This window comes from Marmota monax, unplaced genomic scaffold, assembly GCF_021218885.2.
Source record: "Marmota monax isolate L192 unplaced genomic scaffold, Marmota_monax_Labrador192_F-V1.1 WCK01_AAM20220418_F8-fsc00226, whole genome shotgun sequence".
Classification (NCBI taxonomy): domain Eukaryota; kingdom Metazoa; phylum Chordata; class Mammalia; order Rodentia; family Sciuridae; genus Marmota; species Marmota monax.
The window spans coordinates 2,412,382-2,427,682 of record NW_026693142.1 but is presented as its reverse complement, the minus strand read 5'-3'; the positions used below and the strand labels follow the sequence as shown (position 1 = coordinate 2,427,682).

Genomic DNA, 15,301 nt, shown 5'->3' with positions numbered 1-15,301 from the left:
CTGAAGTGTGGCAGACAGGTGTGACAGCCCTCCCGAGCTTCTGCAGCGAGCCCTGCCGTGACCCAAGGAAGGACAGCAGGCTCTCGGTCCACCTGCACTGTCCGGTGACCAGCAGGTCTCAGAGAAGCCGTGGAGAAAAACCTGCTCCTTAAGCCACAGTGCAGCGTCCCCGCATCCCCTGGCGGTCCCTAGCTACTGACGCACTCAGAAACCACCTGCTAAATGCCGACCAGTCAAGGTTCTGGGCTAGAAGACTTGGCCACAGGAAGCCGAAGGGGCTGGTGGCAGAATCACAGCCCACACCTCAGGGCGTGGCCGGGCAGCCTGGGGCCCCTTCAGACATTGCTCTATGAAGACCCTAAACTGCCCCTCATCATCGTGTCCCCACCTCCAAGCCAGCACACAGGTAGGACTTCTGGCCGGACAAGCTGGGCACAGCTCTGGGACCAGGGTGGCCTGGATCCCTTTGGCCTTCCTGGGCTGTAGGGCTCTTCCCTTCCACCCAGACTCACAGGGTGGGGTCCCTGCCAGCCGCGGGGGTTTGGAAGCCCAGCACACGTCGGCTGTGATGGCCTGGGCTGAGTCCAGCAGCAGGACAAGTGTCAGTGCTTCCAGGGGACGTTGCCTGGGCCCCAGCCTCGGCCTCTGTCTTGAACCTTTCTCTCTCCCAGTTCCTCCCACAGCCAGGTACACCAGGATGAACCGTAGCCCAGGCAGCACCGACTGCGCCAGCCTGAGCCGGTCAATTTCTCCTCCCTCTGCAGACAGTTGACCCAAGAGACCCAGAAGCAGCTCCTGACAGGGCCCTGGAACACGAGGTCAAGGAAGCCAAGCCAGAGTCCAAGCTGAGGCCGGCTGGAGGCACACGTGTGTGCGTGTGTGTGGTGTCGCACGTGCACACATGACGGGTCTGTGCAGACCATGTGCCACATGAACAGGGAGAAGCCAGGCCTTCGACAGCCCCACGTGTCTGCCTTGGCCTGGCAATGGCCCAGGTTCCCTTTCAGCCAGCCCCTCTGCCCTAGCTGACCAGACAAGCCCTTTCGAGGACGCCTGCCTGGCAGCAGGCCCAACCAGGACTGGACCCCGGGAGCTGCGGCAGGACTGGCCCTCCCAGGATTCTGACCTTTGTGGATCCCGGACAGCTACAGGGCCGGCAGGGCCTGGGGAGTCCTTCCAGACCAGACCTTTAGTGAACAGTGAGGACAGAGTCCAGGTGGTTAAGGGACCGTCTGCTCTCTCCCGGGAACAGAGCTGGGCGTGCCCAGCGTTCTTTCTGCTGGACCTGCTTTGGCTAAGTGGCGCTCCCCCCAGATCCCATGGCGGGTGGCAGCCACACGAAGCACTTGCCCTCCAAGCAGCTTTTCCTGCGCCCCCCACCCAGGGCCTTTGCCCACTTTGTGTTCGAGAACAGACCCTGCTGCTCTTCTAGGGCAACGTGGCTGACCCCAGCTGGCAGATGGGCAGCCACCGGACGTGGCAATGGAAAGCTCTGCTGGGCACACTGGCACGGTGGGGGCTTTCTAAGGCCTGGGAGATGACCGGATGTGAGCATGCCTCAGAGGAAGGACCTATTTCAAGGTGAGCCCTTCTATCAGCCACCACTATTTCACTCCTTGGCCACTCAACCTGAAGGTGGCATCTGAGTCGTCTCCTGAGCCAGCTGAGTTCCCTAGTGCTTACCGGCCTGTCTGAGACCCAAGAGTTGGAGACATCGTTCTTGCTTTGGGAAAGTTTCAATTTCATAAGAGATAATGTGTTATGGATTGAATTATCGCCCCTAAAATTCACCCCTCCCAGGGGCTGTGAATATGAGTTTATTTGAAAATAAGCTTTTTGCAGATGTGATCAAATTAAAATGAGGTCATTAGGATGGACCCTAATCCAGTAGGACTGTGTCCTCATAAAACAGGGAAATTTGGACACAGAGACAGACCTGCACACAGGGAGAATGCTGTGTGCCCCCGCAGGCGGAGACGGGTGGTGCATACAAGCCAAGGACCGTCAAGGACAGCCAGCAGTCACCAGAAGCCAGGGAGAGGCCCAGACAGAGCCTCCCTTCCAGCCTCAGGAGGAACCAGCCCTGAGACACTTGGATCTTGGACTTCCAGCCTCTAGAACTGCAAGGTCTACATTTCAGTTGCTTCAACTAGCCAGTGACAGCCCTGTGTTACAACAGCCCCGGGAACCGACAGCACCACGTACACTAATCAGCTGCTCTGAAACCACCGGGCCAGCAAGCCCCTTGAGGAACCCCCGGTGTGGGATCCCTGCACACAAGTCACGGGCCAGCCAATTTAAGTAAAGGGGAAATAATTCAGTAAGATGACCGACTTAGCTGGGCTTTTGTTCCCACTCTCCCACAGCAGTAGTCGGAGCCAGCCCCAGTCTTCTCCACTCTAGAATACGGGTGGGTGAGGGGTCTGTCCAGGAGGGACGGCCGGGGGAGGGTCTGAGCTCTGCATTCTCCCTCGGTGCTCTAATGCACCTGGGAAGAGACCCGCCTCTGTGACCCAATTCAGAACTCCGGCAAGGCCAGGGCCGCGCACATGACTGCATTAGGAGGAAGCCTGCCCACCACAGCTGACTAATGGTCTGTTTGGGGCCAGGAAACTGTCTCTTGCAAGGAAATATATTATTCTATAATTTCCCTAAAATATTAAAAGTGGATTTCTGCTTGGAGAGACGGGCCTGCACTTCCTCACCCCTCCCAAAGAGGACAGGCCTGAGGGCTTGGGAGTCACGCCGGCTGCCTTGGGAGGGTGGGTTTCTGTTTGTCCAGCCAGTGGGGCCCCTGAAAATATGCAGCCTCAACCACAGAAGGAGGTTAAATCCACAAGGAGTTTAACTCGGGGTGGGCTCACATCAGTGGGCAGAGAGAAAGCAGTGGCCACCTCAAAACCTGGCACCTGCAAGGTGGCACGTTGAGGGAGAGGCAGCGAAGACCCCCGCCTGACCACCCACATCCGTGCTTGCTCTTCTACGGGGGTCATTCCTCTGGACTTCAGACCCCCAAGAGTCTGTGGAGAAGGCAGGCGCAGCCACGGACTTGAATGAGAGGTCATTCAACCCGGTCTCACTCGTCTCCAGCTCCAACGAGGCACGCCCTTCATCGTCAACACGGTCATCAGCCACAGAGAGTCGGCTCACCCTGCAACTGTCACCAGAGGAGGCACAGTGTCCCTGTCACATGGCCACTGGCCCATTGCTGCGGACGTCCATCGTGATTGGCACCAGGATTCTGCAGAGCTCTCAGAAGCCTTCACACACCGGTTTCTTGAAGGTGGTGACGTAGTGTCCTGAGACGCGCCCCTTGCCGGGACAGAGGTGTGCCTGTCCCTCTTCTCACACACAGTTGTCTCACACAGTTGGTTCCTTGAACCCACCCACTGCGCCTGACGCTCTGAAAGACTCTGCTGAGAACTACTCCTGGGTCCCACCAAGTAGCAGAGATCCGTGGCACCTGCTAAGTCCCTGCTCTGGGGCTGGGAACAGGAGTTGGGCAGCAGAACAGGACACACTCCAAGGATTTAAATTAAAGAGGATTTGGGGAGTGGCTCCTAGGCGATGGAGGGGCTGAGAGGCTGAGCAGAAATGTGCGAGGGCCAGACAAGACCATGGGAGCCAGGGGCAGCTGGGGCCAAGGTGGACAGGCCCCTGCCCATGTGCTATGGTTTGGGTCTGGAATGTCCCCAAAACCTCATGTGAGGAAGGCTGGTCCCCAAGGCAGCAACATCCAGAGGCTGGGCTTTGGGAAATGATTGTTTATGAGGGCTCTGACCTCAGCCGTGGGTTACTCCACTACGTTGATCAGTTCGTGGTCAGAGGGGCCCAGTTGGAAGAAGCGGGTCACTGAGGGCATGCTGTGGAAGGGCGCATCTTGTTCCTGGCCCCTTCTCCTCTCTCCCTGCTTCCTGGCCGCCATGAGCTGACCAGTGTCCCTCCACCACACTCCTCCACCACGAGGCCCACAGTGGTGGACCCAGACAACCAGGGCGATACCTCTGAGACCATGGAGCCAAAATAAATCTTTCCTCCTTTAAGGTAGTTGACTTTCTCGGGTGTTTTGTCACAGCCATGAAGAGCTGACTGACACTCTGCAGCTTTCCAGGGGCACCCTGGGTCTCTGAGACGGAGTGTCCTGCAGCTCCGACATCCTTGGAGTCGGCTTCCAGCTGACGGAGGAGCCTGTGGGGCCAGGCCACTGGGGCCCAGGTGGAGCAGGAAGGTCTGGGCAAGGGTAGGGCAACAGGCTGGCCGGGAGCCTACAGTGCTGGGTGGCCTGGGGGTGGGGTCCACAGTCCAAGCACTTAGCTCTAGCTTAACTCTCACAAGTAGTTTGGGAGCAAAATGTAAGCATCAACGTCATGAGCCCAGGAGGCCCACGCCCCAGGGGCTGGTGTGTGCCCAAGGAGCTTCTTGCCGCAGCTGAGAATCGGCACTGGCTGCCTGCTGGCCAGCGTGCAGGCCCCCCGCCCCCGCCCATCCCTCTATAACAGCATGTCGTGCCTGCACCACGCACTGCTGAGGGAGACGAAATGAGACGATGAAACACTCTCGTTGATGAATTCAGCCGCAGCCAAGCTCGATGTGGAGAACACCGTGAACACTGGTGGCACCCATACGAATTAGAACCGTCACTCGCTTATTAGCATTTTGCATCAGAAACCCAGCTAGGATTAATGCTTGGGATTCTGACTGCTCCCTCTGATCTTATCTATTTTACAAGCAAGCTCCTTGCCTTCTGAGTTCATTGCAAGAATTGCAGTTTTACATCCATTACATTTCCATTAGCATTGTAGATAGCTCTCTTCATATAACATTATCAGGCTGCAAATACACAAAATGTCAATATTGTCTCTCACTTCATTATGCTAATCGCTCTGGAGCCCTGGTGCTGGACTCTCCCGGAGCCGGAGCAATTCCAGGCAGCTTCCTTCCTTCCCAGCCAGGGCTTCCCACATCTGCCCGCGGCAGGGCTGAGGGCTGGGCGAGGAGGGCCTCTGCTGCTGGACCTCCTCCTCGGAGACCCAGAGCCACGCTGCTCCTCCTCTGCTTGCTCACCAGCTACTTTCCCACCCCACAGTCAGAAGACACCTGTGTAAGTGACTGAAGTAGGAAGGACAGCTAGCATGTGGAGTCAGATCCAGGACCTTGGGCATGGCCTTGTGTTCCTCGCTGGCTGCTCATCCTGTGCTCCACGTCCCGTGGCTCCATGACCTGTGGTTCCACGTCCTGTGGCTTCACATCCTAGGCTCCACGTCCTGGGCTCCACGTCCTGGGCTCCATGTCCTGGGCTCCACATCCTGTGGCTCCACGTCCTGTGGCTCCATGTCCTATGGCTCCACATCCTGTGGTTCCATGTCCTGGGCTCCACGTCCTGTGGCTCCACGTCCTGGGGTCCACGTCCTGTGACTCCATGTCCTAGACTCCATGTCCTGGGCTCCACGTCCTGTGGCTCTACGTCCTGGGCTCCATGTCCTGTGGCTCCACATCCTGTGGCTTCATATCCTGGGCTCTACGACCTGTGGCTCGACGTCCTGTGGCTCCATGACCTATGGCTCTACGTCCTGGGCTCCACATCCTGTGGCTTCATGTCCTCTGGCTCTACATCCTGTGGCTCCATGTCCTGTGGCTTCACGTCCTGTGGCTCCACGTCCTGGGCGCCATGTCCTGTGGCTCCACGTCCTGTGGCTCCAGGTCCTGTGGCTCCACGACCTGTGGCTCCACATCCTGGACTCCATGACCTGTGGCTCAACATCCTGGGCTCATGTCCTGTGGCTCCACGACTTGTGGCTCCATGTCCTGTGGCTCCACGTCCTGTGGCTCCATGTCCTAGACTCCATGTCCTGTGGCTCCACATCCTGTGGCTCCACATCCTGTGGCTCCACGTCCTAGACTCCATGTCCTGGGCTCCACATCCTGTGGCTCCATGTCCTGGGCTCCATGTCCTGTGGCGCCACATCCTGTGGCTCCATGTCCTGGGCTCCAGTCCTGTGGCTCCACGTCCTGGGCTCCATGTCCTATGGCTCCACATCCTGGGCTTCATGTCCTGTGGCTCCATGTCTTGTGGCTTCATGTCCTGGGTTCCATGTCTTGTGGCTCCATGTCCTGGGTTCCATGTCCTGGGCTCCACGTCATGTGGCTCCACATCTTGTGGCTCCATGTCCTGTGGCTCCGCGTCCTGGGCTCCATGTCCTGTGGCTCCACGTCCTGTGGCTCCACGTCCTGGGCTCCAGTCCTGTGGCTCCACGTCCTGGGCTCCATGTCCTGTGGCTCCATGTCCTGGGCTCCACGTCCTGTGGCTCCTTGTCCTGGGCTCCACATCCTGTGGCTCCATGTCCTGTGGCTCCACATCCTGGGCTCCATGTCCTGTAGCTCCACGTGCTGGGCTCCATGTCCTGTGGCTCTATGTGCTGTGGCTCCATGTGCTGTGGCTCCATGTCCTGGGCTCCATGTCCTGTGGCTCTATGTCCTGGGCTTCATGTCCTGGGCTCCATGTCCTGGGCTTTACATCCTGTGGCTCCACATCCTGGACTCCACGTCCTATGGCTCCACGTCCTGGATTCCATGTGCTGTGGCTCCACGTCCTGGGCTCTACATCCTGTGGCTCCACATCCTGTGGCTCCACGTCCTGGACTCCACGTCCTATGACTCCATGTCCTGGGCTCCACGTCCTGTGGCTCCACCTCCTGGGCTCCATGTCCTGGGCTCCATGTGCTGTGGCTCTATGTCCTGTGGCTCCATGTCCTGGACTCCATGTCCTGTAGCTCCATGATCTGGGCTTCATGTTCTGTGATTCCACATCCTGTGGCTCCACGTCCTGTGGCTCCATGTCCTGGGCTCCACATCCTGTGGCTCTACATCCTGTGGCTCCACATCCTGTGGCTCCAATTTCTTCTGTACATGAATATGAAGGGAGATGGTCAGCAACGGCCACACTATGCTGTCTTAACAGCATGCATTGATTTTCCCTCCTTTCTCCTGCAGGCTAGGTAGGTCCAACAGATCTTGTTAAAAACTGTTTCCCTAGAAACAATGCTCATGACAGGGACAGTGTGCATGTCATCAAGGAAATTCTCTGGAGGAAATACCCTGTGCAACAGTGAGTTTAGTAGATCATGAGTCACCCTGTAGTTGGTCCTGCCCCAAGGCAAGGAGACAGGCCTTTGGCCCCTGTGGTAGGCTTCTAGCAGCCAACACTCACAATGGCAGAATCGGACCTCTGGGACAGGCACCCAGGATCTGGTGGGCCCCTGCTCCTTTCCTCTTCTCCGCCTTTGCCGTGATATTCTCCCTCTCTGGAAGGATTTATCAGATCTTCCCAACACTCCAACTCCATTCTTCCGGCCCCTGTTCCTTTCACCCTCACTTAACCACACAGAGCCTCCTGTCTCTGAGGCCTCCTTGGGTCTGAACTACACATTTAACATTGCTGGGCGTTATTGGTTCTTCGCCTCGTGAATATCGTTTGCTTCTTCGACACACTTAAAAGTCCGTAACGGTGGTGTTAGGGATTGAATCATGCCCACCAAGAAGACGTGTGGGAGTCCCAATCTCCAGAGCCTCAGAACGCGACCTCTCTTGGAGGTAGGTTGCTCAGCTCGGCGGTTAGCACGAGGTCCTGCTGCAGCCTGATTCAGTAAGACTGTGACCTTAGGAGAAGGCCGATGTGAAGACACAGGCAGGGGAGAACCAGGGGTGACAAAGCAGAGCCCAGGAGGCGCAGCTGCCAACCACAGAGCCAAGGACCGGGAGGCTCTGGAGCAAGCAGGGCCCTGGAGACCCAGATCCCAGACTTCCAGCCAGTCCCTAGTCCATCTCCCTCTTATGTCTTCTTCCTCCTTCTTCCCCTTGAAGATCCTGTGCTTTCCCTGGGCCACCCCAACAACCTCTCCCTATCTGACAGTTGGTGGGACAGTAGCAGCAGTCACAGGGCCTGGTGACCAGGACGTGGGCACCCTGAGGGCCAATCTTCTACCACATTCACTCATCCCAGTGAAAACATTTAGTCATCTACTCAAACCTATGTTGAGCCTCTGCCCTCTGCTCCTCTCCTGGTGGTGATAGGGGCTTGGACAGGGTAGGTAACTGGGCTGGGGTGACACTGCTGGGTTCTGCATCTAGTTGGAAGATGGAGCCGAGAAAATCAGCAGAAGACCACAGAGGAGGCATGTGAGAGGAAGGGGTCAAGAAGATAGGAAGGCCAGGCAAAGTGGCACACACTGTGATCCCAGCAGCTCGGGAGGCTGAGACAGAAGGATCGTGTTCAGAGCCAGCCTCAGCAACAGCGAGGTGCTAAACAACTCAGTAAGACCCTGTCTCTAGATAAAATGTAAAATAGGACTGGGATGTGGCTCAGTGGTCGGGTGCCCTGAGTTCAATCCCCGTGTCAAACAAAGAAAGAGGATAAAGAGTGAGGGGAGGAGGGGGAGAAGATGGAGGTGGATGGAGAGGAGGAAGGGGGGAGGAGGGGAGGAAAGAGAGGAAGGGGAGAGAAGAAGGAGGAGGAAAAGGAGGAGGGGGGAGAGGTGCAGGATGGGGGAGAGGTGCAGGATGGGGAGAGGTGCAGGATGGGGGGAGAGGTGCAGGATGGGGAGAGGTGCAGGATGGGGGGAGAGGTGCAGGATGGGGGAGAGGTACAGGATGGGGGGAGGTGCAGGATGGGGAGAGGTGCAGGATGGGGGAGAGGTGCAGGATGGGGGGAGAGGTGCAGGATGGGGGAGAGGTGCAGTGCTGAGAGCCACGGCCGAGTCTGTATGGCCCCTGGCATTTTGCCAACAGTATTGATTGACAGGCGAGGCATTACTATCCGCCTCTGCCGCAACTTTTGAGTTCTCGCACTATTTTGGAGTTCTCATGGGGATTTCCGGGGATTCCCCGAGAGTTCCCATTGGTTGGGGAAGTGCAGGAGGAGGGATTTCCGGGAGAGATTTTTCCGGCTGGGGTTCCTGGACAAGCCTCCTGGCGCGTTCGGGAGGATTCCCCGGGAGCTGTGTGAAGTGTTTTCCTGCAGTTTAAAAATAAAGTTTGTTCCTGCTTCAGTGGCTCGTGATTTGTGCCCAGCCAGACTGCGGCATTTGGCGGCCCGTTCGGGGAACGTCTGAAGCTTCGGGGTAAGTGAAATTGCTTGCCCCTAAGGGAAGGCGAGAGAATGGGCGACCATTTTAAAAAACAATGTGTTCTTGTTTTGATTTGTTTTGTGTTTGTTTCAAGCTGCCTATCCCTAGAATTTTCTCAGGCAGATTGGGAAAAATGGTTGGCTCAAGGTTTGAAGTTGTTCACCCCTGAGGAAGAGATAGAAATAGACCACAAATGCACATGTCAAGAAAATAGGAAAATTGATACAACGATTTTTTGTTCCGTTTTTGTTTCATCCTGTTTCGGTTTTGTTTTGTGTTATCTTACTGGGTTGCGTTATCTTTATAACAGATTAGAAATTAGTAAAAAACAAACTGAAAGAGTGTTAAGTAAATTGTTAGAGGTTCAGACCATGGAGAAAGACATTTTAGATCAAGCAAAAGAGAAGGTCTCTCAAGCTAGTCAGACAGAGGAAGAAAATTTAAAGGAAGAAAGCTTAGAGGAGAAACAGCTATTAGGGAAAAAGCTACAACAGGAGGCTGCTACTAACACCGTTCTATCACCAGAGGGCGTAATTCAACCAACAGCTCCCCGTATGGAGATAGCTGAGTGGCCCTCAAACCCCGTAGTTGATAGATGGGATCCTGAGACAGGACCTCAAAGATTAGCATGCCCTGTACTTGAGCAGGCAGGAGGGCAGCGAATTCACCGTGCTTTAGATTTCAAAACAGTGAAGCAGTTAAAGGAGGCTGTAACAACCTATGGTCCTCAAGCACCGTTCACTGTAAGCATGGTCGAATCCATTACCAACTTGGACATGACGCCAGCAGATTGGGCTAGTATGTGTAAATCTGTGCTAAATGGAGGACAATATTTGTTATGGAAGGTTGCCAATGAGGAATTTTGCAGGGAGACAGCTAGACGAAATGCAGCAGCCGGTTACCCTCAAAGAAATCTAGATATGTTGTTAGGAAAAGGGCCTTATGAGGGTCAACGGCAACAAATTGAATATGATCCTGGCGTATACGCACAAATTGCTGTAGATGCGGTTAGGGCATGGAAAACTTTACAGGGGCATGGAGGTTTACAAGGTCAATTATCTAAGGTAATACAAGGAACTAATGAACCTTACGCTGAATTTGTAGATAGGCTTATTCAAGCAGCTTCCAGAATTTTTGGGGATACAGAACAGGCAATGCCATTTATAAAACAACTGGCTTATGACCAAGCAAATCGTTGTTGCAGAGAGGTCATTAGACCATGGAGACATGAAGATTTAAACACATATATTAAATTATGTAGAGACATTAATGAACAAGGGCAAGTCTTAGCAGCAGTACAACAGGCTTTAGATGCCAGGCCAAAAACATGCTATAATTGTGATCAAACAGGACATTTTAAAAGGAGTTGCCCCATAGGAGGAGGGTTTAACAAAGCTAGATATCAAACGAATAGAATACCGGGTATTTGCCCACGATGCCGTAGAGGGAAACATTGGGCTAATGAATGCCGTTCTCAAACCACCATAGAGGGTATTCCGTTATCAAAAAACAGACAAGGACCAAGTGTTTACCCACGATATCGTGGAGAAAGGCATCGAGCTCCATTGCCAAAAAACGGACAGGGGGGCCCAATGCTCCGGGGCCCACGACCACAAATGTACGGGGCACTGGAGGAACCCAGAAACACCATGGAGGAACCCAGCAACACCATCAGGGTAGTGCCCAGGACACATTATCCATCAGATCTCTCATCAGACGAACCAGAGGAAGCGCAGGGTTGGACATCTGCGCCTCCGCCAGAGCAGTACTAACTCCAGAGATGGGAGTTCAAATCATTCCCACAGGAGTAAAAGGACCTCTTCCCCAAGGAACAGTAGGCTTATTGTTAGGACGCAGTTCTTCTACGCTAAAAGGACTTATGATATGTCCCGGGGTAATTGATCCCGATTATGAAGGTGAAATAAAAATTATAGCTAGCTCTCCAAAGGGTATATCAGTAATTTCACCAGGAGATAGAATAGCACAGTTATTAATAATACCCAGCCTACATGATAAATTTTCCAGTAGTACTATAGAAAGAGGTTCCAGGGGATTAGGCTCCACAGGTGTAGATTGGGCTATGCTGTCTTTAAATTTAGATTCTCGTCCCATGCTAAAACTAAATATTCAAGGACATGAATTTAATGGACTACTGGATACAGGTGCAGACCTTAGCATCATATCTCGTCAAGAATGGCCAAAACATTGGCCGTTACAACAAGCCACTCAAACGCTTCGAGGCCTAGGAGTGGCGACTAATCCCCATAGAAGTGCAATGGTATTAGATTGGAAGGATCCTGAAGGATGTGAAGGAACTATACAGCCATATGTATTGGATCATCTTCCTATAAATTTATGGGGACGAGATGTCCTAGATCAATTAGGTTTGACATTAACAAATAACATCAATCCAAATGCGCCCACTATTAGGGCTAGACAAGGTTTCAGGAAAGAAAAAAGATTAGGAGAACAAGGCATAGCAGCACCAATTCAGATAGATCAGGGAATAAATAGACATGGACTGGGTTTTCAGAAGGGGTCACTGAGGCAATAAAAATTACTTGGAAATCAGATAGACCAGTATGGGTTCCTCAGTGGCCCCTGACTAAAGAAAAGATACAAGCAGCCCATGACCTGGTCAAACAACAATTAGCGGAGGGACATATACAACCTTCCGTATCTCCTTACAATACTCCCATTTTTGTCATTAAAAAGAAATCTGGTAAATGGAGATTATTGCAAGATTTAAGAGCCATTAATAATGAGATGGTTATTATGGGACCTGCTCAATCAGGGATTCCTCAATTGTCTGCTTTGCCAAAAACCTGGTACGTTTTAGCTATAGATATTAAAGATTGTTTTTTTTCAATTCCAATTCATCCTGAGGATAGTCCACATTTTGCATTTACTATCCCTGCACTGAATCATGAAGGTCCTGATCAGAGATATGAATGGAAAGTACTCCCTCAAGGGATGGCTAACAGCCCAACTATGTGTCAAATTTATGTTAACAAAGCAATCCAGCCACTTAGAAATCAAAATCCTAAACTACAAATATTTCACTATATGGATGATGTATTGTTAGCACACAAAGATAAAAACACATTGCTAGAATGTTATGCCACACTTACAAATTTATTAAAAAATTATAATCTAGAGATAGCAATAGATAAAGTACAATTAAATTTTCCAATTAATTATTTAGGAGTTCTATTATCCTCAACCATGGTCCGTCCACCAAAAATTCAAATACGAGTAGATCAACTCAAATCACTTAACGACTTTCAAAAGTTATTAGGAGACATAAATTGGATAAGGCCTTATCTAGGCATACCAACAGGAGAGTTGGGACCTTTATTTGATATCCTAAAAGGTCCATCAGATCCAAATTCACCCCGCATGTTAACGCCTGAAGCAAGAAAGGCATTAAAAATTATTGAAACATATATGGAAAATATGCATTTGGATAGAATTGATATAACTTTGCCTTTATTATTTATTGTAATACCAACAAAAAATATTCCTACAGGAGTATTTTGGCAAGAAGGTCCATTATTGTGGATACATTTATCTTATTCTCCTAACACTATTCTTACTAGGTATCCTGAGGCTGTAGGACAATTAATACTCAAAGGAATAAAAGCAGCAAAGGGAGTGTTTGGAATTTCTCCCAATAAAATTATTACTCCATATACTATGGATCAAATTGATGAGTTAGCTAATGAGTTAAATACTTGGGCAATAATCATGTGTAAATCTAATGTTTCATTTGATAATCACTTACCATCTAATCCTTTGTTGTCTTTTTGGTCTTCGCATCCTGTAGTTTTTCCAAAAATGACAAGAAAAACCCCTATCATGAATGCTCCAAATGTATTCACTGATGGGTCAAATAATGGTACAGCAGCAGTAGTTACCCCTGATCAAACTTTTACATTTTTAGTACCCAAACAATCAGCTCAAAAGGTAGAGCTTAATGCAGTTTTACAAGCTTTTGTGATGTTTAAAGATTCTGTATTTAATTTATTCTCTGATAGTCAGTATGTAGTTAATGCTATAGTATCCCTTGAAGATGCTGGCAGGATTTCCCCTTCCTCTACTGTTTTCTCTTTGCTTTCCACTATACAAAGTCTAATCTGGGACAGAAAAGATCCATTCTTTATAGGACATATCAGAGCACATACAGGATTGCCTGGAGCCCTTAGTTTGGGCAACGATTTAGCAGATAAAACTACACATGACATACATATTTTCTCTACACTAGAAGAAGCTACACATTTTCATAAAAGGTTCCATGTCAATGCTAATACTTTACAAAAGCGTTTTAAAATAACTAAGGAACAAGCTAGACAAATAATAAAACAATGTCAAAATTGTGTGACCTTTTTACCACAAGTTAATCTTGGAGTCAATCCTAGAGGACTGATACCTAACCATATTTGGCAGATGGACGTCACACACTTGCCACAATTTGGAAAATTAAAATATTTGCATGTTACAGTTGATACTTCTTCCGGATTTTTGATGGGCTCCCTTCATTCCGGAGAAAAAACTAAAGATGTTATAGCTCATTGCTTACAAAATTTTGCCACTGTGGGCGTTCCAAAACAGTTAAAAACAGATAATGGTCCTGGTTATATTTCTACCTCTTTTAAACAATTTTGCTCATCATTTGGCATTACTCATATAACAGGAATTCCATACAATCCACAGGGACAAGGCATAGTTGAAAGAGCTCATCAAACTATTAAAATGTACTTACTAAAGCAAAAAGAGGGAATTGGAAAGGGGTATATGTCACCCAAAGATAAACTTAAAATAACCCTTTTTACTCTAAACTTTTTAAATTTGGATTCCTCAGGGCTTAGTGCTGCGGAAAGGCATATGTGTCCAAAAAATGTACATAAGCCTAAGGTACTTTGGAAGGATATTCTAACAGGACAATGGAAAGGTCCTGACCCAGTGATTGTCTGGAGTCGGGGTTCTGTTTGTGTTTTTCCACAGGGAGAACAGCAGCCGATTTGGATTCCAGAGAGATTAACTAAAACAATTTCTACAGGCCAAAAGGAAGATGATTTGACTCAAATCCATAACAGCTGATATCCAGAACTCCAGTTTGGCTATTCTTACATCTGCGACGGTGATTAACCAGGATGTTTTTTTCAATATTTATTTTATTATTTGCCTTTTCCCACATCATAAAGTTCTATTTTATTTTTGAGCTCATACAGACCTAGGATAATGTTTTTCTGATCAGTTTTATTTTTTGACTGTGGAGTTTTTAAGCATTGCAATGGAGATTTCACCTAGGTAAAGCTACAAGGCCTTTACTATTGTCTTATGTGTTGTATGTTATGTGTGCACACTTCTGTTTTGTGTTGTATGTCTGTATGTGTGTATGTCCATATATCATATATGAGGAGCGCTCATGAATAAATGGATCCAAATTTTTTTTATTCATGTGATTTTAATGGTTTAATTTAGATTGGGTAAACAGCTGTTGAAAATTGTTTTAATATGTGAACAAATAAGGAGGTTAACAGATCTGTTTGTTTACTTTCACCTTTCCTTCTCATTATATTTAATAATTCTGTTCAGGATAATGTAAATTGTTCAAAAAATTGTTTTCTTAGTGCCTGTTGGAATGTTACATAATTTTTTTCTTAGCATCATTGCCAGAATTCCTATCTTCATCCCAGTGCCGGTGAAGACAAAGATAAAACCAAACTACAGCTTCTTCGATAGTTATCACAACAAACTGTAAAAACTGATGCATCAATGAATAATAACTCAACAAGTAATGCTCAATTAAGGAGTTGATTTACTTTGGGAGGAAATGGACATATTGACAGATTCCTCTGCTTTGAATTGCTTGCAGACCTTGCCTGGACTATGTATCATTTGTATGTATTGTGAACTATCTGTTGGTACAGCGAATTGTGGTAGTGCTGGAGTATTTTTGCTGATGGTGTCACCGGTGGTACAATTTTTCAAAGGAGCCCTCAATTGGCTTAGTGTCATGGCATTTTGCATCCTCCTCCCTTCTACTAGTGATGGTCTAAAATTTGGGGGCCAACAGAGGTGAGGCAAAGAACCTCACCCCCCCACTGGTGCAAAGGCCTATCCACAAGTATGGCTGTATGCTGGACCGGTAGTCAGTGACGGGTATGATCCAATTG

The 15,301-nt window shown here is 49.8% G+C and overlaps 1 long non-coding RNA gene across 1 annotated transcript; it reads left to right on the top strand.

Annotated features, from left to right (window-relative positions):
- Positions 1–8,739: 8,739 nt before the first annotated feature.
- LOC131424588 (uncharacterized) lies at positions 8,740–14,578 on the top strand. The gene is made up of 2 exons (XR_009227885.1): positions 8,740–9,116; positions 14,127–14,578. It is a non-coding gene; the product is annotated as an uncharacterized LOC131424588 (long non-coding RNA).
- Positions 14,579–15,301: the final 723 nt, after the last annotated feature.